The following is a 22,783-nucleotide window of genomic DNA, read 5'->3' on the forward strand; positions in this document are numbered from 1 at the left end:
GTACATGCCCGAAGCAAAAATAAAACCATTATTTACAGTCCACACTGTTCCTAAAATGTAGTCAATGGAAATGAAAGCACAGAAGCTGAACAAAAACATACCATGTATTGTCTTATTAGTAAAGGCAAGTACGGTACCTTCTCAGATTCCTTTTAACCTATTTGAAATGCAGTCATGATTAAAGGATGCAGCTAAGAGTTTGTGAAGCCTTTCTGCGAAGTTGTTTAAAACTCCTGAACACCTGAAAAATAAGAAGGGAGAAAAAAAATTAGAATGACTCGTGCCAGCATATCGTTTATAACAAGCCAACAAAACCTGCCTATCTAAACCTGGTCTAGGGCGAAAACTGAACTGGCGTGGCGAAAGGAGGGCTGACCACTTTAAAAAAGCATCTTTTTGTTTATAGGAATACTTGGTTGAAGCTGCATGGCTACTTCTCTGCATTCTACCAAAAGTGAAGTACAAATTTGTCACAGAATCTGCACATTTTTGGCACTGAAGTCGCTGTATGAAATATTAGGAATGTAGCACATGAATATGAGAAAATTAATTGTCACAGAAACATAAAAAATAGATGATAATGTAGAAGTAATTATGTTACTATTGGTTTAAAAAGAAACAAACTAAATGGGTGAGTGGTTATCTACGCTAAACTGGAGATCAATGTTCAAAATGAAGTCAGAATTAGCTGGTTGCTCTCCTAATCTGACATCCCACAAAGGTATTTAAGTGAAAACCTTTCTAACAGAAATTGCAGTTTATAAAAGAGAATACACCTGAAATACCCCAAAGAATGGCAACAATGGTGTAGCAAGCAGCAGGCAGAAGAGTATCTCCTAAAATACCTAGGGCTGTACAGAACAGTAATTAACATCAGGAAAAGCTTTAAATTAAGTTATCATTGACTGGACTTCAACAAGACTTGCTTAGGCACACAAGCTGGTTTGGTTTCTCAATAGAAATGGACAATATTTTGCCAGAAGATTTAAAGGAATTTTCCCTGTTGCTCACAAATGGGATTTGAGGCTTAAAGCTGGGACCACAGCCTGGGGCCTGCTGTCAAAACCAGAACAAACATGACTCTTTCAGCTGTACATCTAGAATTCAAAACCAGGTTTTAAAATTAAAAGCAATATAGCTTTAAGCTTCCTCCCCCTCCCCCCATTTTTAAAAATCATCCTATTTAAGAGAGCAGCTATAACCCTCACCTCTCACTCAGAAGCTTTGGGTAGGATTGTTGTGTTCTGAGGAAAGACATTGAACAACTCTATTGCCAAGGACCGCTGATGCTACCCTGTGCTGTGCATCCCCGCCATGCTAACAGTGAATCCATCGCAGATGGCCAACAAGGTTAACACGCAGCTCCCAACCAAACTGTAGGGCTCTGCAGAGACTTCAATGATTGCAGAATGTCAGTAATCCAATTCCAACAGCTCCTGCCTCTGAAATTGCTATTTTTCGGACACGTGCTGAACATTTCACCTGCTAGTAATGACATTTTTGTATTTTCTTCTAATTACACTCAAAGCTAAGACCTTTGGCCCTAGGCCACAGACCTCTATTCAGGCTGCACACATTCTCTTAAACGCCCTGATCCTTTGTTGTCACTCTCAGTCTTTCATCTATTATTTACATCCATTGAGAAGAGAGATACTCTACCATTTGTGAAGCTTTAAAGCTTCTAATCATCTTAATTTCTTCACCTTTCAACCAGTGCTTCCCCTTATGGACCAATGCCAATAGTGTGACAAAATAATTTTTCAAGCCAAGATCCTCCTGGACCCTTCCCAAACCTTGACACACGCTAGGCTGTTAAGTGCCTTTTGTCCTTAGCCGGCTGCTTTTGCCAACACAGACCTTTGCTCAGCTTGTGGGGGTATGGATTTGCTTGTTAGTGGCTTGGGGGGAGTTTTCTTGGGGTTTGGGGTGTGATTTTTCTACATAATTTTCTTTCTGTTAAAATGTCTAACTCAATTAGTCCAGCTAAATCAGAGATACTGTAGTTAATCTTCCCTCTTTTAAAAACATTAAGTACCTTCTAAAATACAAACGGCTATGAATTTTAAGATTACTGTTTTTTCCAAAAGCTAAACTGCCGATATGCTGTTTTGGTTTTATACTGTTATGTGCCCATTCAGCACTGACAGATTCTCACACAATATTGTATGAGAATACAAGACACACAAGGTATCAGTAACCCTTTTCCTGATTATTGGCAGCATTAATGTCCTAACCTTACAACACAATGTGACAAAAATACAGCTTCTTCATCTGATGTTCAGATCATCTCCTTCTAATCCTCCCTTATTTGCAAATGAAGTAGGACACAAATCAGCAGCATTTTTGTCAAGACACAGATCTCTTCAGAATTCATCAACCACCAATCTTCGTTTCCAAGACATGTGGGATCTGCTAACATGTGATCCATCTTGGCTCTTTCTTCCACTACCGCCTGGCTTACTTTTGATTTCTAACAGTGCTTCCTTGTTGTCTGTCCCCTCTGAAGACCCCCAACCCCCTTGTCTTTTCTTATTTTCACCATTTGCTTCAACCAGCAGTTCACTTGAGACTCATCCATCTTACAATGCCTAAAGTGACAGATGCTCTTAGGAATGACCATACTGCCGAGTGAACAAAAGATAACATCACCTCTAGGAACTCAGGGAGAAATACAACTTCAACCCTAAGACAGGGTTATCCTGACGGACACAGCACCATAAACCTCTCTCAAGTGGAAAAAAAAAAAAAAAAGAAAAAAAGAAAAACAATTGTGGAGAAAAGGAATCTGACACAATTAAAGGCCAAAAAGAGTATTCGTTCTGTTGTAGCTGTAGTTAGTGGCATTGATGGCCTTTTTATTTTCTTTTTTTTTCCTAACACCCTATGGAAGAATTTTGTAGAATTTACCTGTGATAAAATCAAGAGGTGCAGAGAGAGTGGAGAAATTTAACACAAAAACTGTCTCGGGATCCCTACAGACTTGAATGGAGAAAGGCAGCACTTTGGAACAGTTTCAGCAGCATGTCACACAAGTCCTTCGCCAAAACACAAACATTACCTTGTTAAAATCTACACGTCCTACAGACCAGCTGTTGCTCAGTTAAATTCTACAGGAATTCAGAATCATCGTGCAAGCCTGTGCCCTTGACGAATGCATACTGTAAGCAAAGTAAGATTACTTTAACGTTGCGGCTGCTCGATAAATCTGTAATTTGCAAGTAACAGCCCCCCAGTGTTTTGACATTTGAGCAGGCACCATTCAGAAAAAATTTTAAATTAGAATGATAGATTTTCCAGCCAACACCCACATACCTGTCTACCGAACTATGTCTGTTTCTAAATGAAGATCTGCACTCTATGCCTAATAAGACTGAAGCAAAAACTACTGACTTGAAATATGCCCCAAATCCTCTATCCAGTCGGTGGAACGGGACTTGTTGAAGAGAGGAGTCCTGGGTGGTGCTAGAAATCTCTTATTTAACAAAGGAAAGGTCATATTAGCATCTCCCAGTGACATACTCGCAAAAGTGACACCACAAATGCTGGGAATCCCTTGTCCGCAGTGAGATGCAAAGAATTCCCTTCTCTCTCAGCAAAGCTTTAATCAGCATTTCATGTTCAGTTTTCAAACGCTACAGGAAATAACCATCATTACAGTACATGAGACTGACAGCATGTGAGTTTAATGGACGTAAAAGCTCGAGTTGTAAAACAAAGACCAAGATGGAGAGCCTATTAACCAAATGTCTTCTGTTCAGTGTAAAGTCAGGGAAAAATCACAATATGCACTTCTTTAGCCTTATTTATTAATTGCATTTAGCCATATTTATTAATTTGTGATGAATTACGATTTTAGGTCCCTGTCCTGATCTGGAATCTTTCTATTGCGCTCTCATAGCACGGCCAACATGACACCACCAGACTGTAAATATGGAAGTAAGGTATAAATACACCATTTTTTAATATAGGTGATTTTCCCATGGTATGCCATGCAGTACCATTTTGGGCATCCAATATATGGAAGTTAAACTAACAACCAGTCAAGTCTCGTCCTTCCTAAAGAGGATCCCAACTCCGGACCCCACACCACCCTTAGAGTTCCTCTCCCATTCTGAGCCACCGAGTGATCTGGCACTGAAATCTTTGATGAAATCCCATTCAATTGGGGAAAACACTTACACATAGGAAACTCTACAGAAGGTAATTATTGGTATAGGATTGAAAGAGTTGTATGCAAGACTCTCCTTTCCACCTCACATCCCAGCCTGCTCAGTCCAAGTCACTCTGGAACCCCAGTACTCAGCAAGCGCCAGGGCTCAAGGCATGCTGCAACTACCAGGAGGAAAAGCAATGAGAAAACCGAATTTGGGAGATTTACAGGCACATTCTGCCATGGTATCTGAATTCAATTTTTGCCACTGACTCCATTGTACCTTGAGTGTCACCATGTTCAGGATAACTTTCTGAAGCTCTTTAGAACCCAATCAAATCAAAGAAGCAAATAACAAAGTCTGCAGTTAACATCGTCACAGGAAAAATCTTGAAAATATATAATGCTTTCATCTGAAATACTTGAAGATCTTGGCATCAGATATGGACCAAAAAGTATTAAACTGTATCCTGCCTTATAAAATCTATACTCTGCACTCAAATGGGCATCTTATCATACAGACAGTCCTTACATGTTGTATCTCCAAATATTTATCACAGTAGAGAGAAGTGTTTACAGTTAATATGCAATCCATCTTCTGCACGCTGCTGCTTTTAAACAAGACAAAGTGTGAGGTAAAAGGTCAAAACTACTAGAAAGAGCCCTGAATAAAAACTCTGACATTACAACCACTTTGCTAGAAGAGACAAGGTGTAAAATAGGTTCTTGGAGTCAAACTCCCTATGCAATGGGGCAGGCCAAGGATACTGATCCAAACAGCAGTGAATAGTAACACAACTGTTGCTGTTAATGTGTTTAGTAACACCGGACTGCTTTGAAAATCTCTCATTTAATGAAAGCAACATTTTTCAATTGAAACTGAACATTTTTACATGCATGTATGTAAAATTAGTTCTCATTCAATGCAATTTTAACATGGATTAACTGAAATATTGATATTAAACTTACAGGTAACTTCTGTCATTACCATTAAGTTATTGACACTGAAACATGACCTTGAAATGACAGCTCCATTAATGAAAGTCTTACTGGGGAAGGTTTCAAAAAGCCCCGATTAAATTAACTACTTTTAAACACAATAGGATCAATATGTATGCAGAGAATGTACACCCCCATGGCAAGTTCTGCTTGCTTGATTGATCAAAAACAAAAAAATCCTGTGGCCTTCCAGATCTCAGCTGGTGCCAGAAATCCACATAGGAAAAAAAAAAAAAAAATCCATCTAAATGAAACTCTGAAAAGGTTTACCCTTCACCAGTCTATTTGCACTTCAAAAACTCCTTAAGTCCTTCAGCTAAACCCCAGGGTTGAACCATTTCAAAAATGAGAGGGGGATGGCCATGATTTATCTTCCTTCTGTGCTCTGGACAGAGCTGTAAAATCTGCCTGCTGGTGTGCGTGTGTTACAGGCTCGTTTTCAGGAACCTTGGATATTTACCATTTTTGGAAATAACTCTGTCCAATTCCTCACCATCATTTATCTCCTTCAATCAGATGCAAGTACCATTTATAAAGCAAAATTTTGGTTTCTGCTCACTGGCATCCAAGCTGATGAAGCTGAATCAGCAAAATGGCCAAGCATCTGAAATCAGCATTTTAAAGAAAAATATAGCAGATCTTATTCATACCTGTAAGTATCAGCTGTTGCCTTAGTGAATTTGTGCTGAGGGAACATTTGTTTAAGAATATAATTTAAGCCTATCCCTTATATTTACTAGCATCAAATACATTTTTAGCAATAAGCCCAAAATAATTTTCCATTGGTAGATAATCAATGTGTTAGGTCACACAGGATGCATTTTTCAGTCCTCTGTACTTCAAGATACATTACCAATAGAAGAAAAATGGAGATTTCACGGGTCACAAACTTCTGGGTCACAAGGACCTTCAGTGCTGCTGTCAGCCTAGTAAAACTCAATCGATATACTCTTGCTTTATATGTCCACTATTAAAAACCCTGCACCTGAATTTCTACATGATTTTTCCTGAAGCAGAAACACCAACTCAACAACTTTGCTGACATTCTTTGAACAGAAATTAATGCGCTGATATTCAGTTAACATGTTGAAAATAGAAGTACACGCATATATAAATGAAACATACGCCTCCTCCAAACATCACAGATAAATCCTACAGCATCAGCATCACAGAATGGCACAAAGCAGCAGCACTGAAACATGCCTGTGTACTTCAGTTTTTCTAAAGCTTTCTTCTACTCTTAAGACCCAACCCTATAAACCACATATCAGTGACACAACTCTTATCAGTCTAAATTCTTCAGACTTGGATAAACAGATAGACTTGCTCTCAAGGTAAATAACAATAAGAATAGATTCAATATTGTCTATTTTTGCATGGAAAGGGCCCATTTATTTCCAAAGTCCTTTTCAGATTTTGCTTTTATCACAGATTTGGTATCTTCCATTCTAAAACAACAGAAACAGATGAAAAATATTTTAGGAAAAGATAAAAATATGCAGATCCTGCCACTGTAGGTCGAGTCTTAATTAGACTAGTGGGAAGCTTTAAAAACATTGACATTGTGCTTGTTTTTGTGCAAGCCAAATACCAGCCCTAACAAAACTGCAGGGCTAATCTGAAAAAAAACCTAATCACTCTATTAGTCCCCACTCAAATCCACAAGGATACTTAAGTAAGAGGTTGTGGATATAAGAAGGAATGGCATCTTACTCAGCATCTGACATGCTACTCAACTTAACTCCTCAAAGTCTGAAACTCTCCTCTACTTTAGAAAAAGAGTACAAGATGTTTTGAGCATACATTCTCTTTTGAGTATACTCTTTTCATAGAAAAAAACCCCTCTGGTATAACTACAGATCTGTGTGCCCTTGCAAAAACTGTAGAAGAATATTTACTTGACTATGTCCTTCACTGGCTCAAAATTATAAGACTGCACTGAGGGTGTTTCTAAACTTGCATCTACTTCTGGTGTGCTTGCAAAATTTTACGATTCCAGCTGCAGCCTCATTAGCAAAACACTTCAACTTCCTTGCATATGCCAACATTTGCTATTTTACTAGAAAGAATTTTCATGACGGTGGGGATTTGTCTCTCCTTACTACATCCAGTAGTACCAGGAACAACTTTTGTATATTATTTCTTGTAATAAAGAAGTTTTGAGTATTTGTGTAGCCCTCTATTTTTCTGTATTCATTCACAAATCCTGAGAAAACCCCAAATGCACATTCTGATCAATAGAATTTGGCACTTCTATTTAAAGCAAAATGAACGTCTCCACAGCCAGGAGCCAGGTAAAGCGACTTTAGGAACCAAAGTCCAAGCAGAGTGGAGAAAAATTCCATAAAACTGCAAACAGCTCGCAGTCTGCTTTCCAAAAAAAAAAAAAAAAAAAAAAAAAAAAGCTGGAAGAACAAAACACAAACAAGAAATACCCTGTGGATTCATTAGCAACCAGGGTGGCAGGCCTTCCTCTAATTCCCTTATAAAAGCCCATGACTACCTGCAGAGCCTGGGAGCACAAATCACATTAGTGGAGCCACCAGATGACCAAAGAAAGCACTGGAGGCCTGGTGAAACCAGTAAACAAAAGGCAGCATTCCAGCTGAATACCGCTGCTAGAGTCAGCATTGTAAGATGCTTGGATCTGATAACCCAAAAAGCAGATTAGCTGCAGGCAACAAAAGAGTAAAATGAGAAACAAAGGGGTCATTTTGACACATGAAGAAATCATTTCCATTAAGCCATCTTGAGTTTACTGTGTAGTTATAAAAACTGCTTCTACTTGAAGTGACATTTGAAGCAATGAAGCTGTGATGGTGAGGCAACTTGGACAAGCTCCTGAAATAATGCATCCCTAAACGCAATATAATTTAAAGAGGCAAACTGGCCTCTTTGCCTTTGAATCTTTGTGACATTTTAAAGGGCTAATAATGATTTTTAAATCTGTTGTACAGATTTCAGTTATAAGACTTAACATGTATTGCTAAGCTTGACAAATAGACGATTCATTAGTTTTATCTGTATTGAAGAGTCTCCTGCAGAGAACACACATACCGCAAATATCTCATGTAATGACATCAGAAGGTTACCTTTTCTCCCCAGTCCCCTTCTCTTCCCATGTGTGTCTCACTCGCTCACTCTCAACACAGGAAAGGAGAGAGTTATATTATATTCCTTACCAGAAGCTTAACAAAGGATTTTTATCCTGAAATAAGTCTAGGCGTACTTTAATCACAAGGACCAAACAGCAAAATTGAGACACAGAAGTCCCTAAGAATATGTAGACACTAGAGAGACAGAAGTCAAAACTTTCTGGGCTAAAATTGGAAAATTTGCCACAATTTTGTCTTATACAATAAAGAATTCTATATACTCAAAGCCAAAACAGGTCTTTTTCTTTCTTCACAAGACAGTAAATTGCCCTGCTATGAAATATCCATGAGCTAGAAGAAATTTCTGAGGGATGCTGTGGCACACAGAGAACATTTCAGCTTGCTAGCTGTGCTCTCTGCACCTCCCATTGCTAGTGTGAAATACAGAAACCTGACACACGATGAGGAAACAGGCCTTCCTTTAACACAACAACGTTTCTTACCTGGTTTTTGCACACATATAGCAACTAAACCTGTTAGCTTCAGTAGGGATGGGATTTCACAAGCATATGCATCCACAGCTGATTCTTCTCAGCAACAGGTGCAGAGAAAATATACCCTGAAAAACAGCTCAGCAGAGTCTAAGAGGGACAGCATAAAAGGACAACCTACAGCTATGTCCAGATACAAATATATGGTATGCATTGACATGGAAATCCTGCTATCAAGGCTCAATGAAAGGCTTGCCATAAAGAGTGCAAACACCTTCTGCTACCTGGTGACTTTGCCAAAATACAAAGGCATTAAACACATCTGAAAGGGGAAAGACATAATGAAGACATCTAGTTATACAACATGGACATCCTCCAAGGACATCTGTACCAACATCCTGACATCAGGACAAACCCAAGAGGAAAAGCAGCCCAATAGTATAGAGCAGATACTGTGCATGTGTGGTTTCCCCTGGTTCCAAACCATTCTGCTCTGGAGTATCAGCATGGTATCCACACTGCCCCTAGTATTTTTGCTGCATACATGACCTGGGAGACAAAGAAGGTGGATGGACAGAAGATAGAGAGATAGCCCCTCTTCTAGTATTGTTCTTTTAAAGATATCTTCTTATCCAAAATAGCACTCAGGCATAAACATGCCTTCATAAATTCACTGAAGGAAAATGAAGTAAAAGGTTTAAGGAACATAGTCAAGGAGGAAGCAGATTTTAAAAAGAAAAATTACTTGTGGCCATAATGTACACACATATGTGCTATGTAAATCTACATGGAGGTGAAGCACAAGATGCTGTTGTACATCAGGCTCATCTTGAACCCTGATACTGAGGAGAAGGAAAGATAAATTGAAGTTCAGAGATTCAGCCTATCACCACTCAGAGAAACACTTAAGTGTTTGTATTTATAGCCATCAGCCAGTCTGAATACGAAGATGGATGCAGCCAGTAATCACATAAAATGATCCACTTCAATGCAGTTGGCCTTTATACTGCAGAGAGAAAACAACATGATCTTTGCTTGGTAGTCACGGACAGTAGATTACCATTAGTGATTTTTCACAGTATCTTTCTAATAAAAATGTCAGAGCACTCTAAACAAAAGGGCAAGCTGATCAGTTCAGAATATTAAAAAATCTTCCAATATTTAATCCAACCAGACCCCATATTTCAGTTACAAATGGCTTTTCCAAGCAAGGCTATTTCAAGCTGTGTTGCCCTGGGTTCCCTCATCACTAAGATATTCCAGCAAAACAGAAACTCTGTCAGGACTTGCTGCTTAACTGCTGTTTCTTGTGCAGAAAGGCACAGTGTGGCCAGACCTTCCTAAAAATGCTAATGTTAAAAGCCTTTATCTCTTTGAGGAATTCTAGTTATTTTTACATAGGGGCAAGCACCTGACTCACAAGTCTTCCCTCAGCTGGGATTGCCATGGACCTGGTTCTGGGCAGCTGACTGAACACCTGGGAGGTGGAAGAAACTGGTTTCTTGTTCCTAAGGTCACTCAGCAGAGCTGACAGAAGGTCCCTGGAATCAAGACCCCCACATACACCAGAAAATTGATGGGCTCCTTATAGACCTGATACGAAACCACAAACTGATCAGGGCACCTTCACTACTCATGCTGATCTACATCCTCTATGACTGCAGTTTGGGTCTACATTCTCTCTCACATTAAAACTGCTTTTGTCGAAAAGCCCTCCAAATAAAGACTTACACAATGCCTGCAGAGCTCCCTGAAGTGATATACTTGAGCAAAATTTTAGGCCACAAATACCAGACATTAGAATAGTTATCCCAGTAGAGTAGAAACCATTAATACAGAAATTATGCCTAATCTAGACACTGCTTGGCATGCTGAAAATCCAGAAGCATTTATGGAAGTGCATTTTTTGAAGCCTTTTACCTTAAGGTTGGTGAGAAACCAAGCTGCTCTTTGAACAACTAAAAAGAGATCTAGCATAGACAAAGTGCCAGGTGAAAGACACAGGACTGGGAAAGAATACTACTCAGATTTCACAAGGATAAGACAGTTGCTAGTGCTTTTACTCAGTTCTTCCACATCTCCAGTGCTCTGGCACAGAGAGAGAGAAAAAAAATTGGTCAAGGAAAGAAAAGGCCTTTCAAAAATAAGAATTTAATAAGAAAAATAAATAGGAAGATAACACCTTGTTTTCTCTCACACACACTGAAGTAGAGAGGACATCTCATGAAGACTCAGGAATAAGGAAAAGATCATTCTACTCTTGAAGTACAGGAGGGGGGCAACAGATGGAAACACTGATAAGGAGCACTCTCTGCTTGTGATTACTATCTTGAGAGAGCCTGGTAAAGGTGGGCTAAGGAGGATAATGGCATTTTCTTCTCCTGACATCATAACCAACTTACACTGAGCTCCTGAGGACAGAGCTGACCTTCCTATAAACTGATACAGACCTCTCTTCTTGTCAGGGCTTCTTTAGAAACCACCGCTAAATGCATAAACTGAAAAACCCATTCAGAGAGATCCTGGAAAATAAAAGGCATTCATATTCCCAGCTGTTAATTATAACATAAGGAGTGTATACAAAGACATATATTAAAATAATCTAATCCTCTCTACAGGTCTATTAAGTCTGACTTGCTCTGAAATGGAAGTCCCCCATCCGCCCCCCTCTTCTTTCCATGGAAAAGTCTCCATTGCTGCTAAATGTGTTGGTTTTCAAGGCCATACCCATACACTGATCTATAAAGAAAACAACACGCTTTGATGGAGTAGGAACCTTTCCATGAAATTCAAAAGGAAGACAATTTTTTGTTTCCCACTTAAGTCTATTGTTATTGTACAGGCAGTTTCAGAGGACAGGTTGTGTAAAAGCTAAATAGGCAGAAAAAATACCGGCTTCACCGCCTGTCACCCTTGAAATCCCTAGGACAGGTTGTGTAAAAGCTAAATAGGCAGAAAAAATACCGGCTTCACCGCCTGTCACCCTTGAAATCCCTAACATGACAATGAGCAGTACTTCCCCACCATATGCTACACGCTTCTGGTGCCTTCCAAAAAGCCTTTTTATCTGATGCTAGGAACAGACTCCTGCTGCAGATCTGAATGCAGAGGACTGAAAGTACTGCACAAATGAGAGATGGAGTTGGGGAAAATGAGTGGTTGAGTATAGAAAGAAACAGGAAATCAAATCTCAGAGACACTATCTTCACTTTGATGCTTCTGTTCCACCTCCTCCTCCCACGCTTGCTCTCTGTCCTTCGCCAGCTTCCTACTGTACCAGCTCTTTTCCTAGCTACCTGCTGGCGAAGGAGGGAAACTTTACCAAGATCATCTTTCCTCTGCTGGTGCAGTATGTCTCTGTCTTAAGAGTACTGTCTGGTTTACCCTGACCTATTTTTGGCTGTCATCTAAAAACGCAGCAATTCTTTCTTCCAGCCTTTTCTGCTTCCCCAAGTATCGATCCAGATCCCATCTAATGACAGGGTTTGAGATCTCATGGAAGCTCTGAGAAATCAACAGCAAGATGAAAATTACAGTGTATGAAGAATAAACAGCCATTTATTTTTTTTAAAGCAGGGGCCAGCAGGATAACAATTCCAGATAAGATTTAAATAAACACACGCGGGAGGTAGCAGGAAAGGCAGTTGGTTCCTCATGCTCAGACGCACACAGGTAATGACCTCTGCCTCTTGCTCTCCCAAAGCTAACAATGCTGGTTATTGCACTCCTCCAGTGTGATCTGGAAAGGATCCAGCGCACTACTGATTACATTTCATCCACAGTTAGTTTAACCTTTGAAACATGACAGTCAGCGGCAGGGAACAGGCCAGCACATAAGGTCAGCTCAACCTTGTTGGTCCCAGCATTCTCCCAGTGTTTGCACAGAAAACAACCCGGTGATCAGGGATTCCTACCCCATAAATACAAAAGACCCAACAGGGACAGCAGCGAAACACTGATTTTATTGCAAGGTGCCATTCACAGCCGTTAATCTGCCAAAACAGGAAAATACTGGTTGTTCTTTTTCAAAAAACGTAAGAAATAGTATTACATGGAAGTAGTCTCATTTAGGAAAGCAGAGATGTGACTTGATCTAATTCAGGTATCAGGCAAATGTTGCACATTACTCCTTCTCCAAGAATATAGAAAGAAAAAAAAAATCAAAGAGAAAATAAGTATGCTCTGAAATAACAGTGAAACAACTGGGTCAGCAAGTGTAACAAGAACACTTTGTGCTAAAAGGAAGGCTAAAAAAAATTCCTGTTAAGTTGACCATTTTTCTCAAGTTCACTTCCTTTCCAGAACAGCCTCTTTTGAAACTCACATTTTATCTGTTGTACACCCAATTTTAAAATGAAAAGACAGCATCTTCAATTACCCTGTATTTCTACAGAAAAGTACAGGACTTAGCAAGATCAGATACTTTATCTCTTTCTAAATATTATTTTTAAGTTTCAACAAAATCCTTAGTCACAGGAAAACATATGCAAAAAAGGAGGGCAACAAAGATATTCCTGCCTTCAAAAAGCTTCTAGTTAGTTATTTAGGAGTCATCACATTTTTCTTCTGGATAGATTGAGAGTATTTTGAAGTTATTAAAATGGAAAAAAATCTATTTTCCTTAGGAACTACTGCCCTCTAACATAATAGCAGCAATGAGAATTTTTTTAGTGATGCTTAACTATCCCTTGGAGCATGTGCATTTGGATTTTTCATTATTTGGGTAAGTGTTTGTGTGGATGGCTCAGGAAGCACAGGCTTTTCAAGAGCCAGTAAGGGGTGAAAAAAAGGTCACTTCAGCAGAATTCATTTTCTCTTAAATTCTCAGAGAAATGCTGCTAAAAAGTGGCAACAACAAACCTTTCATCTTTTCCTCTCGCTATTAGCATTTCCTAAGGTTCCTCCAGTTATAATACAATATCATCTTTGGTTATACCCTGTCACTTTTTTCTTCCTCCTCTACCACGAATTTTAACGCAAGTGCTGGCAACAGTCCTTTTAAGAGCAGGAGCTGGACTGGCCCTCCAGACGCCCCTTCCAACCAGCACTTCAGCACTGCCATGAGCAATCCGCTCGCCCACGAGCTGCGTCTGCTGCTGCATCTGCTGTTGCTCCGGAGGGAAGGTCTCCCCTCGCTTCCACTCACGCCGCTGCAAATCCCCACCGTTAGGCACAAACTGGAAACCTGGCCTCTGGATTTTCCTGGAGGCAAACCGAGGGGCCTTCAAAGCAGGCTGAAAGCAATGTGGGCTTGCATAAAGAAACAACTGTGCATCAAGGTTTACTGTGCTGAAGTAACATTAATTCTTGTATTTACAGTGGCAAGAGGATGCTGCTTTGAAAACTCACAAGCACACAAACAAACAAAACAAAGCCTTTGGAAAATCCAGAGTCTTCTCACTCTGAACTTGCTCACTCCCAACTCTTTACACCTCCCTCCCCCACTGAGTCTCTAAAATGGTCGAATGCCTGTACCAAAGTACATATGTAAAGCACAACATACTTTTTAATGCTTTGTATTACCTTGGAGCTGGCAGTATATATACTAGGAAAGATGCTACCCTGCCCTATGGATCGGCTCCTTTCCAAAGCATCCACATGACACAACATGGCGCACAAGGGAACACAGTCACCCCCGTACCTAGGGGAGCAGGCACTGGAATACATCGGATAACAGAAAAATCCGACTCCGGAGAGTGAGACCACAGGGCAGAGACGTTTAAGCGGCTCTGCCTGAAAGCAGCAAGGCCAGGCCTCAGACAGACTGAAAAAAAGACCACCCCGAGCAGAGCTGGTGCCTGCAGAGCCACCGGCCGCCTCTCACTCCAAGAAGGCTCATCCACCCCGGCTCAGCAGCCGGCTGGGCTGGCTCAGCGGAATCACGCTCCCACCCCTGGAGCCAAAATGCCTCAGCAGATGCTAAAGCACCACACAAGCGAGACCGCGCGAGTGAGCTGGGACCCAGCAGGGCTCACCGGCGCGGGCCTGGCCCTAGATCAAGGTCGGCTGCCTCTGCCCCATTAGGCACCACCGGCTGAATGGGTCCCCGGGCTGACATCTCAATAACAAGGAGACACAAGGGGCAGATAATGGAGAGAAAAAACCCTCAGGGATTTGGGGGCCTTGAAAGAGAAGATAAAGAGCTTAGGTCCAATGCTATAAAGACAAGAAAATGCTGGCAGAGGAATGCAAAAAGAAAGGTAACACAATCAAGGTGACAGGCTCAGAAAACAATTTTCACACAGACCAGGCACAAGGCTACGTTTGTCCAGGCCTGCAAACACAGTCTTGACGTAGCGAAGATGGGAGGTGAAAGCCTGGACAGTGATTTTTCCCGCTCCAAATGAAAGAGCAAAACCACCAGGTCAGAGACGTTGCAGGACACAGCCCTGGCCTGGGCGGGTGGGTGCAGGGACGGGTCCGGGTGACAGAGGTGGCCCAGGCACAGTGACAGAGATGGGACGCGGAGGGAGGACCGGAGGAGATGTCAGGGAGACAGGCTGAGATTTCAGCTCCAGCCCAGGGAGACTGATGATTCACTTTATGGCCTGCAAGCACTTCCCACCAAAGTTCACACAGGAAGATAATGCCCCCTTCAAATGAATTTATGCAGATGGTGGTTCATTTGTCAGAGGATAAAAAGACGCACTTTCAGTTTAAAATGAAAACACTCGAGGTCCTCAGCAGACAAGAACAAGCAAAAGCCGGTATCTGTACGTGAGCAGTTTCTGCTCACGCCTGTTGTCTGATTTCAGTGGGAGTTTATACCACCAGAGTTACACAGGCCTGCTGGTCCAGGAAGGCACATGATTGTAGCCCATTAAATCCCATACAAAGTCCATACTTCTCAAAAGATGCAAATGAAGAACCCATGGATTGCACAGGCAGGTGCTCCTGCAACGTAACTTCTGAACTGAAAACAAACACAAAACAGTACCCAAGGTGCTCCAAAATGGACAACTGCCAAAATAATATGAACCTAGATGCTTCAAGAAAAAAGTATTTGTGAGGCAAGCAACATTTTTTCCTCCTGATTTAGATTAAAACCCATCTTTACTGATGCTAAGCCTCAATAAGACTAAAAAAAACCAACTGCTTCAGAGTGTTATTTCTTGTCCAGTCCATTAGCCAATTTCCTGTGCCTTTCTCACATGAACTTGTAATCCTTGATAAGGTTTACACCTGTGAAAATAAAAAGTTTTAAGCTGAAAGTCAGTATCACCTCTACACCAAAATACTGTATCATGTCAGGCATTTGATACAGGAGACAAAGCACAGTGGTAGAAGGATGCAAAAGAAAGCATTTCATTTCACTACCACTGAAATCAGGCATTGAAACTTGTTCATTGATTTTCCTTCATTAAAAAAATAACTGATTGTAAAAGAAGTGTTGCTTGGTAGGATCAAAGCCTATCCTACAGGAAACTCACACACAAAGCATTTGGAAATGAGGGTTAATTTGGCATGCAATTTAACAGCATTAGCTTTTATCAGCAGCATTTCAAGGTCAGGCACATCCATGTTTAAAATGTTTGGGTTTGTTACAATTTCAACTATAGTGTATTAGAGTTCAACACATCTTGAAGTGATGTTAATCTGAAGGAAGGCTGCACAGAAGCACCAAAAGAAAAAATATACACCACTGTTCATAGTTTAGCATTGCAAACATTAAAACCAGAAAAACTATTCAGAAGAAACCAAACTAAAAAAGTGATGTGGCTCTTTAACTCTCCAATTCCCTCAAGACTTCACCCTTTAAAAAAAAAAATTAAATCAAATCAACAGATAACAAAAAATGCTGTCCTTCATCTGAGCACAGGACTGTCACAGACCAGGCCAAACGGAAGGAGTCCTTTTACTGACATAGTTTGTACAAGATTTAAAGAGCTTTTGAAGAGACTCGCTTAATATATCAAGTGACATAGTCAAAATGGCTTCATATTTTAAGTAGTGTTTTTCTTCAATTCTCTGATTTTTTTTTTCAAAAGAAAAAAACCGCTTTTTCTTTTTTACCTAAACCTATTCTGTTCAAAATTCAAGTTAGCACATTTTATTTATTCCCCAAAAGATTAATTCAAAATGTAAGATCATTCATTTTTTATTATACTTTACACTTACTTTATTTAAAAACATACAAAAGGACAATGGATAAAACAAACTATTAAGCAGAGTTGCTCAGCTCCAATAAAAAATACTCCACAAACACCTACTGGAGATTTTACCTTTTACTGATTTATAAACTTCAAAAACTAATGAATAGTTACATGTTTTCACGTTCATGGTTATGCTGTGGAAAGGTTTTCTGCATCTCTTTTCATTGAAATCTTGATCTTTATATACCCTAACCACCCATAATGCTGACAGACTTTAACAGCAGTTGGCACTAAATGTTTCATGGGATCAAGTCCATACTGCACTTGAAACAAATACTTTGATTAATCAATTACTGGCAGAACCTCACAGGAGCATGGATGTATGCATAAGAGCTTTACAAACGCTTAGGGGACAGTAACGTTAGGGGACTGAAATCTCTTAAGCCTCTTTCTTTGCAATTCTCTGCCACAGTTCAGAAGAATGCCACCCTATTACACCAAAACCAGGGGGGAAAACGGTTGCTCTTGCCTCTCGCATGAGGATAATTAATCTCCTGACACCTTGACAAAGCAGCTTGTTGATAGCCAAAGAAAGGATTTTTCTGATTTCCTCTCAAGACAGGAGATGGTCTTTATCCATCATCCCTTCTTCCTGATCTCTTCTTCCAGAGTCCCCACATCAGCAGAACTGTCTATCAGAGCAGACAGCAGGAGGGAAAGGTCTGACTGACTGATAGGGCACCAGTGCTCGACAGTGCTATTTAAGTATAGGAACCTATTGTTAGAAACTTACTTTACAGCAGTTAAACAAATATAATGGCAACCAATTCAACCATTGTAACACTAGAGTCAGCTCAAGCTAATAAGTAAAGTTAGCTAATTACGCTGATCTGATTTAAAATCCAGACAAATCGTAGAGACAGTCAGCATTACTGCACACTGAAAGAGAAGAAATTTTAAAAGAAAAAGCTTTGCACATACTATGCTTTCTGAATTGAATTATGGTTGCTTCCATTTGCACTCTCCCTTGTGAGCAGGATCATACACCCAGGTCTCCGTTCCTTCTCTCCCAGTCATGGGCCTGCTTGGTATTCCCGACTGATCAAACTCAAATAATTTTTCTTATAATGCAGTTAAAATTTCCTCCTCTTCCCTTACATCCCCCAAGTTCTAACATATTTACTTGTGAAGATTGCGAGGAATTTTGGTTTTTAAGGGGAAAACATTACAAAATACCTTCTAAAAGGAGGATACTATCTACTACAAACCAACCCAAACTTCACCGTAGTAACGTTATCTTTGAGGATACTGATTTGGTGTAACCCAGCACAGATGTCCTGATGTAAAGAAGATGATTCTGCACTTCTGAAAACCAGGCATTTAATATGCAAAATGCTGTTTTCTCATGTATAGATATGTATTTTTATTATATATGCATTACATATATTTGTATGTATCTTGTAGTTCCCCTCCACTCATCTCCCTCACCTTCTCAAAAAAAAAGATAAGAAAAAGATTTGGGCATAATTATGTGTCCATTTAATTCTTTTCTGCACTTACAGAGAGGGAAATAGTGTTAATCGCTCCTTTTAAAGCTCTAATTCTTTGATAACTGCTGGTCATGGAGGAAACCAGTGCAGGTCAGAGAGGACCAGGGCATGGCACTCCGGGAACTGCTCCCAGCCAGGGCAAGTCTGACTCAGTTCTTGGTGACCAATTTCAAATATATATCAGGCCACAATCTGTACAGACCTCTCTGTCACCAATGTAACAACCAAAGCAAAAACGTACAAGAGTCTGTGTGTTCTCTTACTGAGGTTGCCAAGGAAGGCAGCTTCATCCAAGTCAGAGGAGCTCAATAACCCCTGGGTTTAGCTATGCCACTCTGACCTTGACTGTTTCATTCAGGACTTACCCTGCCATAAAAAATAACTGTCCATGCTATCTGGCCCGGACCAGTTCTCCAAGCAGTCTCCTCCCTTCAGTTACACCAGAAAATCTAGCAGCATTTATCTCTATGATGTATAAAATCAATTCAGTAAAATTAACTGTTCAAAAAGTGAACACAGTGTTCTTTCCGTAAATAGCATGAAATTTCAAGGGATACCAACCAGGTTGGAGCAGTCTGTAAGTTAAATACTGTTTATGCCAGAGCAAGAGTAAAGAAATGCATGTTCTTTCTGCAAAGATGACTGTAGGCCACAACCTGGAGAAAGATCTCCCTGTCTCTTTACTGGCATCTTATGCTTGCAGATGTGAAGGCAGCAATAGGAACAGACACCTGCAGTTTCCTACTTTTCCTCATGCAGTTCCCCAAGCCAGCCAAGGGGACGGGCTGCAGGAATCGACAGGGGAACAGGCCAACAGGAGGGATGGGGCAGAGATGGGGAACACTGGCACGGGTGAATGGACCATCCAAATGCAAAGACCTGTGGCTAAAAGCAGAGAGGATGCCGGCTGGGAGGCAAAACGGGCATAGGTGGGAGAAGTGAGGGGGTCTCTGCTGCGTGTTGCTAAACAGGAAAGGGGACTTTCTAAGCTGGGAGGGACTAGATCAGGTTGATGGGACACAGGACAGCAAGGCTGGGCAATCTGAGTCAGGAAGAAAGGTGAACATGAACAATGGACTGTGGAACACACAAGAATATGGGAAACAGAAAGAATATGGGGACCTCAGGGTGCAAAATTTGAGGTTATTCTCTAATCCCAATATCAAGTACCCCTAATGCAGATCTTGGTTTAAGGGATGTGAAAATAAATGCAAGACTGCCTCCTTCTTTCTTCCCCTCTCCTCCAGTATGGGCTATCAAAATAGCTGCCTTCCTTCATACCCAAGCCACCTTGTTTGCTGTCAGAAATAATGGCTTTTTTTTTTTTCCTCGATTGCAGTTCCACACTGTTGGCATGACATTTTCTTAAGACTGGGAATGCAGAGTCAAAACTAGGGAGAAAAAAAAAAAAAAAAAGTAGACCAATAAATGGTAAACTGTAACCCTGCAAATGTCCAGGCCAGCCAAAGGCAAGTTTCACAGAGTAGAGGAGATCACAGAGCTTTCTGTCTATAAAAGCTCTGTAGTCCTCAGCTGAGGACTCCCTCTCTCTGTTGTCAAGTCAGTGGCAAGAATTTATCAAGTGTTTACTGCCACAATACAGAGTATTACTGGACCACGGGAACTGGACAAGCGCATTAAAGATCACTGGAGGACTGCAAAAAATTATTTTCAATGAGCATTCAACTATGCAAGAATCGCTAGCACTGTTCAGCTGACAGGTCTGTATTTCCCTTCCTATTTGCAAAGGCCAAAAGCAAGCTAGAGGTCTGTCAGTGAGAGGTGAAGTTTAACAACAAATATGACAATTTCAATATCCAACTGCTGAATTTTGCATTACATGCCTAAAACCAAAGGATTACTTCCCTACCAGCAGTAGAATGGGAGACCACTGGGGCCTGCAACAGCTCGTGCAAAGATAAGATGTGCCTTTGAAACCGTCTCGTTTGTTAACACAGCACGCAGCTGACGTACAGCCCAAACTAGGCTGTATCTTCCCAGCACATGCAGAGCAAAGATACCTGAGGCAGAAGGCAGCTTGAGAACCAGAAAGAGCCCACCCGCAGCTGCAGGCAGCTCTGCAGACAGCGCATTCTGAGCAGTGGGCTGGATAGCTCATGTGGAGCTTCTTGCTGTCTTGGGTCGGTGTCTTTTGAAGTACAACCTTTCTCTAAACAGTCAAGTTTGGGTACCTTTGCACTGCACCGCAGAAGAGACATATTAAGAAATACCACGTTCATGCTTTTTCTGTTTGATGGTAGGATGTATCAGGACATTAAATTCCTTACAGTAAACTACTACTTTAAAGGAAGGCAGTATATTTGTTACTGATGGTTTCTCCCTGTATATATTAAATAGAAGATCGTTAGTATATGCACATTCTTTTAGAGGAAATTCATGGAGCACAGAACCGTGGCTGTTTTTTTGCTAGCAATAATCGTCACAACAGCAAGTACAAAACATTTTCCCCCCATGCTAAGTACCCCTTGGGCACTTAGTCATCAGCTAACAGAGTTTGGGTGCAAGGTGTTCGTCACTAGAAATGAGGAATCTCTTTGGAAAGATGAGGCCCATTTGGCTTGTAAACAAATGCCATGATATTTGATATGAGAATAATTTCAGGGCCATGCTAGGGATGTATTTGGCATAGTTCATCTCTAATAGAAAAGTATTCCACAGTGAGTAGAATATTATTTGCTAACCTGATCCTTCTGCTCGAAAATATGTAAGATGGTTAATGCCAGTGATCCCAGTCTACATTGGCTCAGCAGCAGCCAGGCTTCCTCAGTACAAGCTCATCCAAGGTATGGCACAATCATTTTTAATCAGCAGAATCATTTAGGTATGGCATGAGGTATGCCTATACCCACAACAGAGTGCTGAATGAATGACAGCTGCTACCAGCTGGAGATGTCTACAAGGCACAGTCCGGCAAAACAGCAGTAAGGTACTGCGGCAGTGCCCCACTGCCGCTTAGGCCAGCCAAAGTAAGGAGCTCCAGCAGAACGCCACCCCAACAGCTATACAACTGTCTGCAGAGCCAGCCTGGTCAAGTCCAAAGAGAATTATCTCCATATAACACAGTGAGGTATATTCTTCATTTATTAAAGCATGCAAGAGGAGACTAAAGGGTGCTTGGAGAATGAAGCAATTCCAGTGAAGGAAAAAAACCTATGGACAGAAAATTTACTTCCCTCTTTACTAACATCCTCCACTAGTACTTTCTGGCTTGCTTAAAGGCTCTAAGTCATCATTTACAGCGCTATGACAAGTGCATCATTTACAGCACCAGATCAAGTGCTTCTTCCCCTCCTGATGTCTGAGTAGCAGATAGAGGGAGGTGTAGTCCTGTTTACACCAGGAGCTATAGGTGGCCCTTAATGCAGTGGTACATCAGTTTCTGGAAGAGCATTAAAGGGAAAGCTGACTCCAGCAGAGAAGCTCCAGCCCAAAGCTGCACAACTTTTAGAGTACTGAAAAAGAATATTTTGACTGATGCCTTCTCTACGCTGACCCTCTGAGGGGAGTTTCACCAGTCAGTTGTTTGTAGGACACTATAAATTGTTCCCCCTCTTAGTGCAAAGGAAGTGACTTTCCATCGCTACACTGATGAACAAGAAGCTGTTATGAACATTATCCAAGCAGAGAATTTTATGGAGTGTATGATTACAGTTCTGATGCACAGAAATAAAAGTTGCATCTCTGAGTGCTAAACATGCAAATACTTGTTAGTTTGCATTTTTGGAATTGGCATCTATTTCTGTCCTGGAGGTGAGTGACAGTGATGAAAAAGTTTCATGACAGGTTATGCAACTCTTTTTTTCTCTGCCAACTCATTTACATGCCTGAAGTTTTGACTTTCCACAAAAAACGTCAGGAAACTAGAAGTTACTAAACAACAAACAACTAACACTTGCTTCAGATAACAGCAGAAAACAACAAAGAAAGCACAAGGCATAGGATAAACAGATAAAAACCCAGTACATGTAACAGTTTTATTCAATATTTATTTAACAGCACTAGGTAGTGAGGAACAAATGGGAGGGTAGCACTCTACCACAGTTCCTCTGACTTTTTGCTTACAGACACAGCTGCACCTTCTGGCAATGCAGAACTTGGCACCTGCAAAAGGAAGCCCAGTGGAATGCTCTTCTCTGTGGTACACAGCTAGCGTGGATTAAATGAAATCTGCCTTTTTAGAACTCAAAGCAATAAGCAATTCTCATTTACAACAGAAACCTGTGTCCAAACGTTCAGCTTCAATGAAAAAAAAAAAACCAAACAATGCTTTTTAGGCTACAGTAACATAAGACTTTCAACCATGACCTGTAGTAAAGTGTAATGGTATTTAGAGATAACACTGCCTTGTTAAATCATCCATTTAATTCCTCTCCCCACCAAAAAA

The 22,783-nt window shown here is 40.7% G+C and overlaps 1 protein-coding gene across 6 annotated transcripts in view; it reads right to left on the reverse strand.

Annotated features, from left to right (window-relative positions):
* GREB1L (GREB1 like retinoic acid receptor coactivator) overlaps window positions 1-22,783 on the reverse strand; it is a 144,951-nt gene that overhangs the window by 82,181 nt on the left and 39,987 nt on the right. For all 6 annotated transcript variants that reach the window (XM_072852649.1, XM_072852648.1, XM_072852653.1 and 3 more), the window contains exon 2: window positions 138-241. The gene's annotated coding sequence lies outside the window, so the exon portion shown is untranslated. The remainder of the gene's footprint in view (window positions 1-137; window positions 242-22,783) is intronic.

Source organism: Ciconia boyciana, chromosome 2, assembly GCF_034638445.1.
Source record: "Ciconia boyciana chromosome 2, ASM3463844v1, whole genome shotgun sequence".
NCBI lineage: Eukaryota > Metazoa > Chordata > Aves > Ciconiiformes > Ciconiidae > Ciconia > Ciconia boyciana.